At 36.8% G+C, this 8,463-nt stretch overlaps 1 pseudogene; it reads right to left on the reverse strand.

The window, feature by feature from the left end:
- Positions 1-1,047: 1,047 nt before the first annotated feature.
- Positions 1,048-2,588, reverse strand: LOC125777537 (succinate-semialdehyde dehydrogenase [NADP(+)] GabD-like; annotated as a pseudogene).
- Positions 2,589-8,463: the final 5,875 nt, after the last annotated feature.

The following is an 8,463-nucleotide window of genomic DNA, read 5'->3' on the forward strand; positions in this document are numbered from 1 at the left end:
TATGCGGAAATTCCTGATGCAGAGAAAGAAGATCCAGTATTATACAAGTGATGAAAACCAATAAGGTTCATGGAACTTGCGGACATCACAATCCCACTTCGATTTGTGTGTAAATGCACGAAACAGTATCCACGTGCTTTTCTTTTGGAAATGATGGATATCCACTGTATCGGCGTCGCTCACCAGACGACAATGGCGTGAGTTAGAGGCGTGAATATCGAAGTTGACAACACATGGATCGTACTATATTCACCATCATTGTATAATTCACATTCAAAACTCATATCAATGTTGAGTATTGCAGTTTGGTGTAATCGATAAAATACGTTTGTATGTACATCACCAAAGGAAGCAACATGGCGGTTATTAGTCTTGAACGATACGGTCGATACGTGAACTTCAATAAAGCGCTTTGTGGGATATTTAGTTTTGCAATTCATGAACGTTTTCCGACTGTTGTGCATCTAGCACTTAATTTGGAGAATGGCCAAATAGTGTATTTCAACCCAGAGAATACAATACAGCTGGTGGAAACACCGCCAGCAACAAAATTAACATTGACGTGTTTTTGCTCAACTTTCGTCAGTGATCCGTTTGCGAGAACATTACTCTATTCTTGATATTGTACATGGAAAACATCGTCGAAGAAATACTTACGCAGAAAGCAAGGGCAACCAGTAGATGAACATCCAGGTGTGTTATCAACTAATACATTAGGACGAATTTACACAATCCTTCCGAAAAATTACGATTGTTTCTACCTTCGGTTGCTATTTATTAATGTACGTCATTGCGTACTGTGAATGATATGGTGTATGCAACTTTTTGAAAAGCAAGCCAGCAATTACAATTGCTGGAAAATGATAATCACTGGAATGCAAATGAAGTTCGTACAATTGAAAAAAAAGAAATGATAAATTTAACTTTCTCTTCATTTCAAAACACATATGTAATTTCACGCAGGACAACGGCTGCGGGGTCAGCTAATTATTTATATTTTAATTTCTCCCTTCGCTTTCTGCATGCATATTTTGTCCACCTCCCCACTCAATCGTACTTCAATCCACCTAAACATATATACTCTATCTCAGTAAAATCATCGATGCCATAATGTCCTCCTTAGATACCGGATTCTTTGATGCCAACAAATGGCACCTCCGCCTGAGACGCCAGCCCTGCATTAATGCCCACAAGTTGCTCAAGTCGTCGCGCCACTCTAAATACTTCTTGCAAGTTTTGACTATAGAAGTACCCAGCTAATCCACGCCGTGAACTATTTGCTCTGGTTACTACTTTGTCTTCCGTGTTGAACTTTGCTAATGTAATAACTGGGCCGAATATTTCTTCACGATAAATACGTGCTGTATGGTCCACGTCGGTAATGATAGTGCGTCCGTAGAAGAGTTCACCGATTTCTTGCAACCGTTTACCATCGCATTCTACCTTTGCATGTCGGTGTATCTTTCATGAATGTCTCAATTCGCTTTAACTGTGCTGTATTAATGAGTGAATCAATTTGCACACTTATATCTTGTCCCGGACCAATTTTTAATGCTTCAACTTGGGCTTGCAAATGTTTCAGAAAGTCGTCATACACAGCAGTATGTATGTAAAAACGATTTGCTGAGACACAAGTTTGTCCGGCATTAATAAAAATTTCGATAACATTGCACCCTTCACTGCTTCGGCTATATCAGCTGATTCGAAGACAATGAATGGTACATTACCGCCAAGCTCTAGCGAGTCACGTGGTAGCAAGCCAGCTGATTCACGAAAAAAAAGTTTGCCAACTTCGGCGGAGGCGGTAAAAGAGATACCACACACCAACAGGCTTTGACAGAAGAGCTCACCGTTGGCAGGAGCTCCACTTGCATATTCGATGTTATTAAAAATTAACATAAATTTTTTAAAAATTCACGGCGGCGCCGTTTCTTATACTTACTAGTCGCCAAAGCCGCAGCTGCTTTGCGTAAGACTAAGGCCATTGGAAAGTTCCATGGTGTTATGAGTGCTGCGACACCAAGTGGCTCCCGCAGCACAAGCAGCTTCTGATTGCTCACTGAACTAGCAATGAGTTGGCCATCAATGCGTCGTGCTTCCTCGGCAAACCATTCGACAAATGACTGACCATAAGCTACCTCGGATAGTGACTCGGTCAATGGTTTTCAACATTCCGCAGTAATAATGTTAGCCAAGTCAGCACAGTACTGTGAAATCAAGATGTACCAATTCTGTGGAGAAATCAATTAGAAGTTTTACGAGATACATTATACACGAAATATATAATTGTTCTGCCGACAAACCTTCAGCAATTGTGAACGCTTACGTGCTGTAATCGATTTCCATTCGGGCGCGTAAAAAGCTCTTGAGGCGACACCTATAGCTTTTTGTGATTCGAATGCAGTCATGTCGGGCACACAGCCGATCATTTGCATATTGGCCGGATTTCGAACTTTGAATTCGGCACCGCTGGTCGCATCTAGCCTTTCGCCACGAATTTAAGCTTGCTTAAGTCAGAGAGAAGTTGTCGACGTGCTAGATTAGTGGTGTAGAGAGCAGCGGATCAGTTTACTGCTCGTATTGCACATTAGTTACAATCTTGAAAAGATAATATTTTTGTTTTTAGTAAAACTTATTAGTTTGATTTTTTGTCTTCTGCTTTGATATCTTGCTTTGTAATGTAAAGAGTTGCTAACTACATAACATATTTTTCAAGACGATAACCGGTTATTTTGTTTTATACAACTCTCGAGACAAACTGTCAAACTCGACTTAGACGAGATCCAGAGCGCCACTACAAAAATAGCTTTAGATCTTTAGGCGTGATTTTTCTCAACTTCTTCTGACTTCCTTCAGGAATTGATCGAAGTGCATGTACAAGGCGATCATAATTTAATATTATACGATCTTCTATCTTCATTCGAATGTCTAACGGTTAATTTTAAAAGACGGCATTGGGCTTTTAATACATTAAAACATTACTTAGGTTCTCATTCAGTCAGAACTATGTTCTAGGAACTTTGGCGCCGAAATATCGGTTAAGCATATAAAATCGCTGAGCTCTTGAATCTTCAAAAGAAGCTGATTCTAATACTTCAACTTATTTGAGGAAATTATACCTGTATGTTTAATATTAAACCTCATCCCATCAAACATGTATATCCAACAAGTTAATGCTGAGCCATCGCAAAAGCGATCACTAAGCTCAAGTTGGGTACATCCAATAACCGCATCCGTCTTTCTGATACATTTACGACAATTGTTATGAAAAATTACACACAACCGCCAAGATCATTAATAAATGTATTCAGGTCTGAAAAGTGAAGAATTGTAATGTGCAGTAAATAAAATCAATGACCTATACCCCGTCAAATCATATCCATCCATAAAAAATCGAGCGCAATTGATTTAACAACTATCGATCAAACTCACAAATTCCGACATTATTTCGTGGATATCCTTTCAAATGTATAAAAAGCAAAATCCAATATTTAATCGCATAAAAATACACATGTTTTCTTTTTCATCAAATATTATTCGCGAATTTGTTGAATTTATGAATGCTCTTCCCCATTCGCAAAAATTCTTGCATTTCCCATTTGTTGCATTGTCAGTGGCAGCCAACGTTTAAAATATAAAATATTTAAGCAGATTGCATCCGACGGAGCAATAAAATTAAGAGATGAGATCAGTTTACATATTTCAAATAAGTCCAAAGAAAATAGCAAAAACAACCAAATATAAATTTTAACGGAAAAACGCTATGCGTTTCGAAATAATTACGGCAATTATGTATTTAACAAAGACCACAGTAAAACTTAAACACACTCAAATAATAAAAACATGAGCTAAAACGAGTACAAACTATTATGGGAAGGAGAGGGGTGATGTCAGAACAGTAGTGCGAAATAGTGATGTGCTCTGGAAGGATTGTTTTTCTTACAATGATAAAAATTAAGCATAACCTAAAAAATGGGTTTGACCATGGCAATTTTTGAATGTCAGCCAATAGAAATGAATTGAAAAGAACCAATCAGACAGCAAATTTTGGATTCTGCGTGTCCCATCAATGATAACAAATTGTAGACGCTTACTGGACATTTTTCCATTAATGCAGCATTCGAATTTATCATTTGTTGTCTATAGCAATTAAAGTTAACAGTTTAACCAAGTTTTAGAAACTCATGATATACCAAACTCTTTTGATTCCACCAAATATACAGCATTGCCTTCCTACTGTATCAATCTGTTTTTGCAGTCGATGTTTATGGATAACTTCATGATTTTCTCCCTCTAGAATTCCTAAAATAAATAAATTTTTCATCACCAGTGACTATTCCAAGTCGATGTAAAACTGATTTTCTTTTGTGTCTTCGAAGCAAGTGTTTTTTTGGTTTTCCATTTGTCTTTTTTCAATTCACGTGGCACCCATTCTCCATTCTGCAGTACTGTTCTTCAAATGGAAACAAAAAGTTAATGCACAATTTGACAATTTCAACACACTGAAAAAATATGATGTTGTTTGTTCATCCCTGCGAATACATGTGCACCAGATTTCCCAATAGGGATGTTATGCAATGAAATTTTTTTTCATTTTGTAACAGCAAACGTCGTGAATCTTCTGATTTTTCTTGGAACGAGCCTCCAATGAGGCTCACTTTAACCTGAGCGGTGTGGTAAACAAAACTGTCGATTCTGGTGTGAATAAAATCCACAGATAATCCATGAGCAACTATTACATTTAACTAAATGTTAGTTTGGTGTGGATTTGGGTTTGGTAGAATCATCACTTCGTACTTTTTTCGAAATAAAGCCGGTGACACCGTTACCATCAATGAAGAGATATATAGATCGATGATATTCAAGTTTTTATGGTCGTAATTAAAAGAAGTAGATATTGGCAACAAACTGAGAAAGGGACTCGATCATATCAAAAAATTTTGAAATTTTACAGTCTCCATGTGAATGATGATGATATTCAGAACTTAATTGTATCGATTGTACTTTACTTTAAATAAAAAACATTTAAATTTTACTTAACCATTATTGTGTTTTTTTTTTAGAAATCATATCACACTAATTGGAAAACCCTGTATAACGTTGATTTGGATAAGGTAGGTAGCGACAAAGTCTCAGAAGGGTTCAAGGACTGTTTGCATACTCAAAACATGGTTCAAGACAATCTATAAATATTAAAAAATATCATGAAGTTTTAAATCATCCGCGCATCCCGCATGATATGAGATGTCCAAAATGCTTATTTGAGATTCTATCATTTCGTAAAAAATTCATATCTAGAATAAAAGTAAATAAAAACTCATAGAACTAGAAATTTCAAGAAAACGGTATTCAAAAAATTGTGTGCAGCTATTCTAAATTAACACTGATCCATTGCATACATCAGTGTTTTTTAATCTCTGGGTCACGACACACAAGATGTTCTTACACAACAAAAACACCATTTTAATGAAAAATATGTGCTTGTTTATTATACTCTCGCATCAAAGTTGCTAAGGAGAGTATTATAGTTTTGTTCGCATAACGGTTGTTTGTAAGTCCTAAAACTAAAAGAGTCAGATATAGGGTTATACGAGTATATCCCAAAGTGATCAGGGTGACGAGTAGAGTTGAAATCCGGATGTCTGTCTGTCCGTCCGTCCGTCTGCTCGTCCGTCCGTGCAGGCTGTAACTTGAGTAAAAATTGAGATATCATGATGAAACTTGGTACACGTATTTCCTGGCTCCATAAAAAGGTTAAGTTCAAAGATGAGCAAAATCGGCCCACTGCTACGCCCACAAAATGTCGGAAACCGAAAACCTATAAAGTGTCATAACTAAGCCATAAATAAAGATATTAAAGTGAAATTTAGCACAAAGGATCGCATTAAGGTGGGCGTGGCCCCGCCCCCTACTAAGTTTTTTGTACATATCTCGGAAACTACTATAGCTATATCAACCAAACTCTATAGAGTTTCCTTCAGGCATTTCCATATACAGTTCAAAAATGGAAGAAATCGGATTATAACCACGCCCACCTCCCATACAAAGATTACGTTGAAAATCACTAAAAGTGCGTTAACCGACTAGCAAAAACGTCAGAAACACTAAATTTTACAGAAGAAATGGCAAAAGGAAGCTGCACCCAGGCTTTTTTAAAAATTGAAAATGGGCGTGGCGTCGCTCACTTATGGACCAAAAACCATATCTCAGGAACTACTAATCTAATTAATTTCACAGCAAATTAAAAACTATGTAAATGACTGATAATGAAATCTCGATTATCACTTTATCATGAGAGAGTATAAAATGTTCGGTGACACCCGAACTTACCCCTTTCTTACTTGTTAGTTTTAATGTCTACCATTGAAGAAAATGTCAGTTCACACAAGGCGCAAGTATGAAGTGGCGAATGGCACTAATAATTTAAGAGCTTCCCTTGCCAGCTCTGGATATTTGTGTTTTCTTTTCATCCAAATTACGTCGACACTTTGCGAATTAAGTTCCATTTTAAGCATGCCATCAGTAGCTAATTCTAGAAGGCATTCTTTCATTTCGTGATCCATCCAGATCTATTGATTTGTCCAAAAAAGGGCTTAAAATCCATCTGCGCCCATTGTCAGCTTCAGAGTGCAAGTCTGGAAAGTATGTCAAAAGTTTCTTTTGTAAATTATGCAAGCTTTGTATCATGCAAGGAACATGAGCCGATACTGCAAAATTTGGTTTGATGCATTATCTTCAACAATCTTCTGAACACACGGAAAAGACTCAAACATTTTGTTTTGCAGAGAAGTCGACCACAAACGAAGTTTTGCGTGAAATGCTTTTACTTTTTCTTTAGCTGTTAAAATATTTTCTTCTCTTCCTTGAAGGTTCTTGTTCAAGTTGTTAAGGTGGCCAAAAATATCTGCCAAAAATGCTAATTTCAAGAGCCAAATAGGGTCAGAAAACGGTAAGCATATTCTGATTTTGCATCTTGTAAGAACATTAACATTTCAGCTCTCAGTTCTAGAACTCTTGTCAATACCTTTCCTTTGGATAGCCACCTGACCTCTGTGTGATAAAGGAGATTTTGATGAAGCGAGCCAATATCTTCACAAACGAATCTGAATAGCCGGGTTTGCAAAGCTTTACCTTTGATATAATTCACAATTTTTATTACCTCCTTGAGCACGTCATTTAAATCAGAAGGTACTCGTACTACCTTAGCAGCTAGAGCCTGTCGATGAAGAAAACAGTGTGTCTAGGATATGTTTGATATTATCGATTCTAATTTTGCAATGAGTCCGCTATTTTTGCCAATCATAGCTTTAGCGCCATCGCTACAAATAGCGATACATTTTTTTTAATCAATATTGTAGTCGCAAGTGCTTTCGACTACTTGTTGTTGAATATCCTTGGCCATATCGTTTATTCTGCGTGAAATAGTATTGTCATAAAGTGATATTTTTCTTAACCCTGCATAACCAATCATATTTTTTATGCGTTATAACCAATGTTAGTCGATTCGACTAATGTACCCTGAAAATCGATTCTATGGAACCGGTTCTTCATTAAATATTATACAATACTAGAGGACCCGTCCACGCTTCACTGTGGCTGATACATAGGAAATACTACTACTAACATCTATATGATTTCTATTAGTTGGATTATAACTATTAGTTAATGAGATATAGCATTTTTCTGAAGCAACTTGTGTTAGTTTAAAAAAATCGATCATAAAGCATTTCATGTGTCAATAAAGCATTGTTTTTATGTGAAAAATTCTGTTGAATTTGGGCTCAGGGAAATCCACCGTTGAGTTGCAAAGTAGGTGCTCGCAAGTTCATAATCCAACAAAAACAACTAATTCTGAGAAGTGTTTAAGTACTCTCTAATCGCAATAAATAAAGAAATATAGCTCCATCATTTCCCGCTGGAGTCCAATCGACAGTCATTCTAGTGGACTGCACATGATGAAGTTGGTGGTGATGGTTTTCAGGCGTGGAAAAACGAAAAAGGCGGCTGGAAAGGTTGTGACATCAGTCTTTAGGGATGCATGTGGTATAATACATACTCAACGACTGATTACTGAACCATTTATAATCTATTTCACGGCGTATTTGGTTGCAGTTCTTTTCTTCTATTCCAAATACTTAGCAATTGTATTATGGAAAATGTCACTCTTTAGCCATTCTTCAAATAAACTGCGAGACGCACAACAGTCAAAAACGTTCATGAATTGCAGAAGTAAATACCCTACAAAGCGCTTTATTGCAGTTCACGTATCGACCGTATCGTTCAAGACCAATAACCGCCATATTGGTTCCTTTGATGACGTACTTACAAACGTATTTTACAGATTACACCAAACTGCAATACTAAACATTGATATGAGTTTTGAATGTGAATTAGACAACAGTGGAGAATATAGTACGATCAATATGTTCTCAACTTCGATATTCACTACTCTAAGTTGAATGG

The sequence above is a fragment of the Bactrocera dorsalis genome, chromosome 3 (genome assembly GCF_023373825.1).
Source record: "Bactrocera dorsalis isolate Fly_Bdor chromosome 3, ASM2337382v1, whole genome shotgun sequence".
NCBI classification, from domain to species: Eukaryota; Metazoa; Arthropoda; class Insecta; order Diptera; family Tephritidae; genus Bactrocera; species Bactrocera dorsalis.